Source organism: Triticum urartu, chromosome 4A (assembly GCF_056163025.1).
Source record: "Triticum urartu cultivar PI428250 chromosome 4A, HENAU_Tu73, whole genome shotgun sequence".
Classification (NCBI taxonomy): Eukaryota; Viridiplantae; Streptophyta; class Magnoliopsida; order Poales; family Poaceae; genus Triticum; species Triticum urartu.
The window spans coordinates 411,054,854-411,063,497 of record NC_141876.1 but is presented as its reverse complement, the minus strand read 5'-3'; positions in this window follow the sequence as shown (position 1 = coordinate 411,063,497).

The window sequence follows — 8,644 nt, the reverse complement described above, 5'->3', positions numbered from 1 at the left end:
TAGTGTTCATGTCTCACTTCCTTCGGGGGTTAGGCTTCCCGATGGATCCCTTCGTGAGGGGGCTGATGTTTTATTATGGGCTGGAATTTCATGACTTAGCTCCGGAGTCCATCCTCCACATTTCCTCATTCATCGTTGTGTGCGAAGCATTCCTCCGTGTTACTCCTCACTTCGGATTATGGCTCAAGACTTTTGGAGTGGAGCCGAAGATGATCGAGGGACGGCACGCAGAGTGCGGAGGCGCTATCATAAGTAAGAATGCTGATGCTCCATGGCCCGAGGGCTCCTTTCAAGATTAGCTCAGCTTGTGGCAACGAGAGTGGTTCTATATCACCTCTCCCAGGAGCACCAAGTGGGTGGCGCCTCCTGCCTTTTGCTTGGGTCCCCCACCACGGCTAGCGTCATGGGTCAACAAAGGGTTAGATTGGGGGTTATCCAAAGACGTGCCCTTATTGCAGGGCCGCATTAGGGATCTCTTAGAAAGAGACCTCAACCTGGTCAAGGTGACGCAGGTCATGCTGATTCGCCGAACACTGCCCGGCAAACGTCGCTCCCTTCGTCCGTGGGAGTTTAATCCGGAGGGACCACGAGCTCTCCAGCATTTTATGGGCGCAACGCCCATGGAGATGTATAAAATGTTCTTCGGATCACAAGCAATGTGTCCGGATTTGACCGAGGACGCAGGTTTAAGCTGCAATCGCCCGGATACTCAAGTAAGTAACCTTGTGCCCGGACTCGCTATCCGTAAAATTGTTATAAATTTGCCCCTAAAAGAGCTATCCTTTTAAATAGGAGTGGATAGCGAAGGCAAAGCTGATCAGGTGTCCGGCTCCCCTTCCTGAGACCAGGCCGGATCCTGCGCTAGTCAGGATGTTGAAGATCGTTCCTTTGGAGGGAAGTGAGGGGGAGGACAAGAAACTATGGCCTCCTTGAAGGAGGCTGCTCCGAAGGGAAGAACCGACAATTCCTCTCCTAAGGGGAAGAAGAGGGCCGCCTCTGACGACCCGGAGACCATGGTCTCAAAGCGGGGGAAAAAGTCCTCATCAGAGGGTCTGACACTGGGGAGATCCTCGGCCGAACTACGCCCTCAAAGGGATCAGCCCTCCAGCGAGCAGTAAGTAGAGAAAGATTTTCCTTTGGAGGGATGAGAGAAATCCTTACTTTTTATCTGAGAAGATTAACCAAAATTTTACTTTGTAGCTCGGACCTCAGCCCATCTCAGCAGAGCTTGTCTTCGGGGGATCTTCTTTCGGAGATGATGGAGAGTGGAACGCCTCCCACTGCCGTACCGCCTGGCGAGGCGGGCGACCCTGAGGTGTCGTCGCGGAGGGTTTCTCCGAATCTGGCAGGGGTGGAAGGTAGCCATATGTCCCCCCAAGGTTCTCCGCGTCCGGCCTTCGATGGAGGCCATAGGACGAGTCCGGTACCGTCCGATGCGCGGTCGGAGGAGCTGATGATTCTACTGGGGCGAGCTTCTATCTCAGAGGAGCACCGTGCATTGATGGGTACGGTGATTGGAAGGATTTCGTCCGCGGAAAGCGGATTGCATGAGGCCGTCAGAAGTTTGCTGATGGGTTTTGAGGTACGTTTGATGATGTACTTCTTTGTCAGTTGCGCATAAACAAGATGCGCCCTGTGTAGATAGTAGCCCCTGAGACTCTGTGCATTGTCAAAATTGACGGCGCGCAGAGGATCATAATCCCCGGTCTAAAATGTCGCCTTTGTATACAGGTGGCGAAGTGTCCGGAATCGAGCCGAACTGATTATTTTGCCGAACTAAAGCGGCAACTTGATGTGGCAGATGCCGACATCGCGCTCGTCAACGAGTGGCTTGATCAGGCTCAAGGTATGCAATTCCTCGGGCGGCATCTGGTAAGAGGAGCTTTATTCCAGTATCTCACAATGTGTGTGCTTGACGCAGATGGTGCGGCCGCCGTGGAGAGTCTTCGGGCGGAACTTGCCCGAGCTAAGGAACAAGCCAGGAAAAGTGATGCGGCTGCCGAGAAGGCCCTTGAAGAGCTGAGAGCCGAATAGGCTGCTCACTGCCGAAGCAAGAAGGAGATGGTCGTGATGTCCGTGAAGTTAAATAGTGTTGCTGACCGTTGCAAGTTTCTTGAGAAAGAAGACCGGGCGAGACAGACGGACTTAGAGAAGGCCGTTGCTGATGCCAAGGACGCTCGCTCTACGATGAGAGCTGCGAGGGAGGAGCTGCATCAGGCCGGACAGATTGCAGCTGGAAAGCCCTTTATGCTGTGGAGGAAGTTTTGCGATCCGAAGTTTGCTCCGTTGGACCGGATGTGGAGTGCGGAGGACACCTATCTGGATTTGGCAGCGAGTGCTGCTGATGCGACCGAATACTTTTGAGATCAAGAAGATCATGAAATGGAAAGGCTTTTCTGGTCGCAGTTCCAGAATCCAGAGCGTCCACTGGCAGTGGACGATTGTCTGGCTCAATGGGCCGAACTGAATAGATTGTCCGGACTCGCCATGAAGTACGTCATGGGTCATCTGTGGCAGGGGAGATCGGAGTCGAAGAGTTATTTCAGCTTGGTGCAGCAATTCCTTGACGCGGTGCCACGTATCAATGCGATGAAGAGGTCAGCATGCATAGATGGCGCACGAATGGCTCTTGCCCGTGTCAAGACATACTGGGCAGAGATGGATACCACCGTTGTTGCATCCCGAGATTCAGACAAAAGCCGAGTACCCTCCGAGCACTATTTTTAGGAAGTCCTTGAAGGCGCTCATGTAATAGAGACACAGTGCTCGAAGGATGCTATGTTCTGATAGCATATGTAATTATAAAGCAATATTTTGATGAATTTTAGTAGCCTTTTATACTTGTGCCTTCAAGTATTTGGAACACCTCCTATGCGGCCGTTTTAAGATATATATACAAAATCTAAAAGATTTCAGTCGTTGGCTTCAGCCCCCACGCACATAGTGCGGGGGTGCTCGCAGAAGGCGCATTTTCACACTTAATCCAACATCTTGGTCCTACAAAGGAGGTGATAGTGCAGCGAGCTAGGCAACCGGACTATAATGCTTTAACACTTTCACTTAGCCATAGGAGCTTGACAATGGGACTATTTAGGTAGCCCCTGGTGGCGACTGCGCTCGCCCAAATTCGGGGCGCGTATGTGCCTGGCCGGGAAACGGCCCTTCGTTAATGCGGAGGAATCCTACAGATTCCGGAGAGTCATCGAGTGGTTGACCAGTCTCACGCCATATCATGACAGTCGGTTTTCGGCTTTCTCTACTGAGGTGCTCGCTTGGCCGAACCAGGGCACAATCGCAGTAGTTCTCCTGGTGCCGCCTTAGCCGATAGGGCGGAACGTAAGGCGGCCGAACACAGGAGCCGGGCAACCCAACATTTGACCAAAATCATGACTCGGAGCTGATGCATATAAGGCCAAACTCGCGACACCGAACACTCCCTAAGGTATTCGGTCTTTATGAGAGCGGGCGAGGTAACGCTCTGAGGTATAAGCCCCTAGTGTCCAGGTACGCGCAAGAATTCTGACGTGGCCACATGCCAAGACGCCAGCCTCCTCCTTGGTCATAGAACTAGGGGATGTGTATCAACAAGAGACAGTAAAAAAGGTTTACGCAGGGTCTTAATCTGAAAAGAATCCTTGGAACGGGTCCCTACTACATGTCTGCGCCTGTGTCTCCGTTGTGGCGTATCCTGGACGGGCGCAGCACGATGTTCATCTGTAAAAAGAGAGCAACTAAGTTGAAAAAGGGGCGTGCCGAACAAAAGTTATATGAAATAAACAAAGTGTAAAGTAAAATATGAAAAACTGAGCTTTGTTGTCTCTTATTTTATACGTGTGAAGCCCCTAGTGCAGGGGTATATGGCCACTAAGCCTTTATCAACGATACTTTTGTGCCGGACTCGTCTATCCGTGTCCGTGGTCTTAATGACCTGTTCCGATGTTCTAGCTGGTGAAGCCATTGTATTGTGGGGCTGTTAAAGCGGCCGCACGGTCCTCCGCTTGGGGGAGGTGTTCTCACTGCTTCCCCTTTAAGGAGATGATGCCGCGTGGACCGGGCATCTTAAGCGTAAGAGATGCATAATGCAGTATTGCGTTAAAGCGGGCGGAAGCTCCGCGTCCCAGTAGCGCTTGATAGCGACTTGAGAATGGGACGATGTGGAAAGTCAGCTTTTCGTGACAGAAGTTATCGACAGAGCCGAAAATAACCGCGAGCCGGAGAAAACCCATAAAATGGGTGTCCGGACCTGGCGTTACTCCTTGAAAGGAGGTTTTGCTGTGGCGAATTCTTTTTGGGTCGATCCCCATGTGGCGGATTGAGTCCTGATATATCAGGTTGAGTCCGCTGCCACCGTCCATAAGGACATTTGAAAACTGGAGTCCGCCAATTATTGGATCGAGTACCAGGGCAGTCCAGCCTGGGTTCCTGACACTTCTAGAATAATCCAGATGATCGAAGATGATTGGTTCTGACAACCAGTGGCGGGATTCCTTTGGGATAGGCCGTGGGGCGCGTACCTTTATGGGTGCCGCACGTTTTGTTATGTGGAGTAAGTTTACTGTTTTTACTTCTTGTGGGAAATTCTTTTGTTTCCTGGTACTCTGCTTTTGGGGTTCGTCCTCGTCTTCGCTTGGTGTGTCGAGCCCCATGTGTTCGGCGTTGAGTCTGCCGGATTGTTTGAAAACCCAACAATCTCTATGGGTATGGTTAGCAGGCTTTCCGGGAGTGCTGTGTATTTGACATAAATCCAAGATTTTGTTTAGGTTGGATAGGTCGTCCCTATTATCTTGGAGGGGCGGCTTTTTCCGATTCTGTCGTGAGCTTTTGAATCCGGTGTTGACTGCCGTGCTCTTCGGACTTTTTTCCTTAGTCCGGCGACGGTCCTTATTGCGTCGCGGTTTTTCGTTTCCATCCCTAGTTTCGGATGTACTTGTGTCACTGGTGCTGCATCTTGCCAACCAGCTGTCCTCTCCTGCGCAAAAGCGGGTCATGAGGCTTGTTAGTGCAGCCATTGTTCTTGGCTTTTCTTGGCCGAGGTGTCTCGCGAGCCATTCTTCTCGGACATTATGCCTGAAAGCCGCTAAGGCTTCAGTGTCCGGACAGTCGACTATCTGATTATTTTTAGTAAGAAAACTATTCCAGAATTGCCGAGCCGTCTTTCCGGGCTGTTGATTTATGTGACCAAGATCGTCTGCATCCGGAGGGCGGACATAGGTCCCTTGAAAATTTGCTCGGAAAGCGTCCTCGAGCTCTTCCCAACTTCCGATTGTGTTTTCAGGAAGGCTTTTGAGCCAACGCCGGGCTGGCCCTTTAAGCTTGAGGGGTAAGTATTTTATGGTGTGGAGGTCATCTCCTCTAGCCATATGTATGTGGAGGATCTAATCCTCGATCCAGACTCCAGGGTCTGTTGTTCCATCATATGCCTCTATGTTTACGGGTTTCAATCCCGCTGGAAATTCATAATCCAGGACCTCATCGGTGAAACATAGGGGGTGTCCGGCACCCCTGTATTTGGGTGTGCCGGATTTTGATAATGGCTTTATTGCATTGCTTACGAGAGCTTGCTTTCTTGGCCCGTAAATGGACCTGGCTGGGCCATGATGCGAATCCTTAATTGGGTCGCAGTCCGGCTTAAGTGCGGCGCTGCTTGCCACTTTATGCTAGCCATGGGGTCGTCTATCCGACCGTGTGGCTTTCTCACTTTTGGAATGCGAGGGCTCTAAGGCCTCCTCGTCGAATTCAGGCAGTAGCTTTCTCTTCGGATAGCTTTTAGTGCGGCGACTGTCGCCGTATTTGTCTGCGGTATTGATTACTTTACTCCATCTGATCCTGAGTGCATCTTCTGCAGTTTTTAGCTTCCTCTTCTGCTTTTTCAAGCTATGTGCGGTTCCGACGAGCCGTTTGTGGAGGTTCTTCTGCTTCGTGGGCTTGTCCGGCGTAGGGTCGTCCTGAATGCCATTTTCGCCGGGGGACGGATGTTCGGTTTCTCTATCCGGGTTGTCCTGTTGGGACGGTTGCTCTAAGGCATGCTCATCGTCTACCGGCTCATCCTGCTCTATGGCTGGGTCTATATCGAGGCGGGGCTTGGGTCGGCGTTTACGCCGACGCTTTGATTGTTTTTCGAGAGATCGATCCCTCTTTCCATCCCCGTTTTCCTCGTTGTTGCTTCCTTTAGGGGTATCCACCATGTACACATCGTGAGATGAGGTAGCTTTCCAATGCCCTATAGGCGTTGGTTATTGGTTGTCTCCTGCATCGTCGTCCATACCGTCGATGTCTTCAGAGTCGAAGTCGAGCATGTCGGTTAAGTCATCGATAGTGGCTACGAAGTGGGTGGTCGGTGGGTTTTGAATTTCTTCATCATCCGAATCCCATCCTTGCTGACCGTAGTCCGGCCAGGGCTCTCCTGATAAAGAGAGAGACTTTAGCGAATTCAGGATGTCGCCGAAGGGCGAGTGCTGAAAGATGTCTGCGACGGTGAACTCCATTATCGGCGCCCAATCGGATTCGACCGTCAGGGGCGCGGGGGGCTCGGAGTTCGGAAAGGAATCCGGCTCCCCGGAGTCACGGGCCATGCGGAGTGCGGGGCTGGAGTTCGACTTGATCGCCTCTGAGATCGCAGCCCCTGAGGCAGCGTCCAACCGCTGATCCTCGATCGGCGCAGTAGGCTCCGAATCAATGGTCGGAACTGATGCGTGTGCGGCCTCCAAGGCGTTGTTCGGCGGCAGAGCTATATCATGCCCATCGAGACAGTGCGGCGCGCTTAGCTGTGGCTCGAATCCGTCGAAGATCAAGTCCCCGCGGATGTCAGTCGTGTAGTTTAGGCTTCCAAACCTAACCTGGTGGCCAGGGGCATAGCTTTCGATCTGCTCAAGGTGACCAAGCGACTTGGCCTGCAGTGCGAAGCCGCCGAAGACGAAGATCTGTCCGGGGAGAAAAGTCTCACCCTGGACTGCATCGTTGTTGATGATCGAAGGAGCCATCGGGCCTAAAGGCGACGACACAGAGGAACTCTCAATGATAGCACCAATGTCGGTGTCAAAACCGGCGGATCTCGGGTAGGGGGTCCCGAACTGTGCGTCTAGGCCGGATGGTAACAGGAGGCAAGGAACACGATGTTTTACCCAGGTTCGGGCCCTCTTGATGGAGGTAAAACCCTACGTCCTGCTTGATTAATATTGATGATATGGGTAGTACAAGAGTAGATCTACCACGAGATCAAGGAGGCTAAACCCTAGAAGCTAGCCTATGGTATGATTGTTGTATGATGAAGTTGTCCTACGAACTAAAACCCTCCGGTTTATATAGACACCGGAGAGGGTTAGGGTTACACAAAGTCAGTTACAATGGTAGGAGATCTTGAATATCCGCATTGCCAAGCTTGCCTTCCACGCCAAGGAAAGTCCCATCCGGACACGGGACGAAGTCTTCAATCTTGTATCTTCATAGTCCTGGAGTCCGGCTGAAGGTATAGTCCGGCTACCCAAACACCCCCTAATCCAGGACTCCCTCACTCGTAGAGTGAGCCGACTCGGGGCCTAGTATCCAAGATGGTGGCTCATGGCCCGGAGGTAGAAGTCGCCTGGAGTTTCCTTGCTTAGGGAACAAGACAAATCAGAGACATACTGAGTCACGGGTCATAGTATGACCCGGACTCATGTAAGCCCTGGGCCTCGACCTGTATATAAAGGTGAGTCCTTGAGGTAGATAGGGTTATGTTACAATCGATCGATAGCTAGGTCAAGCAAATCCGCACCCTTGTAATTGATCCCAAAGCAATATGCAACAAGCAGAAAGTAGGCTATTACCTCGATCATGAGGGGACGAACCTGCGTAAGTCCGTGTCTCTCGATTCCGATCAACCTCGACAAGCTAACCACCCGGTTGCGATGGCCTCACGACTAAGTCCTCACACTAGGACATCTGTCCTGACAAAACCACGATAGCTGGAGCCCACCGTGGGGCCCGCGCATGGTGTTTTGAGTTATTGAAGGGCTCTTTCGCAGGGATCGACGGATACGTCATCGGTAGGATGACGAAGAGTCATCGCAGCAAGCTCTACATTGAAGACGCCGGCTAGGGCCCCAAGGCCGACTCAATCGAGTACGGGTGCCGGGTCCCCTTCGGCAACATCCATGTCTTCATCAGCAAGATCGGCGGATCAGAGCCTGAGTCGGACATCTGCATCGACTTTGTCGAGACGGCTCGGCCCATGCAACCCGCCCGGATTCCAGCCGGCCGGAAGCATGTCTATGTTGGCTTCATGCAAGGTGTGGAACTTGTGAAAAAATTCTACGTCTGGAGGAGATAATTTCATTTATTCAGATGGTGAGTTCTCAACTGGGGATACCAAGTCGATCTATCCGCTTCATGACGGCGGGCTTGGGGGCTGCTCCGATGGCAACATTACTTTGGACCCCTATGAGTCGTCTTGCCGAGCCTCCATCTTTGTGGCGGGGACGGCGCGGACTCTCAATTCGTTGGCGGGTGGAGCGGTGGCGACAACTGACCTTTCGGCATTGGCTTTTGGAGCATCCAGCTCAGGCAGGCCGCCAGCTCAAGTTTTGTCTGAGCTGGTAAACACCTTAACGACCTTACTGGGGATCAAGGTCACTACGGAAAACCAGGCAGAGTGAAATATGGAGAT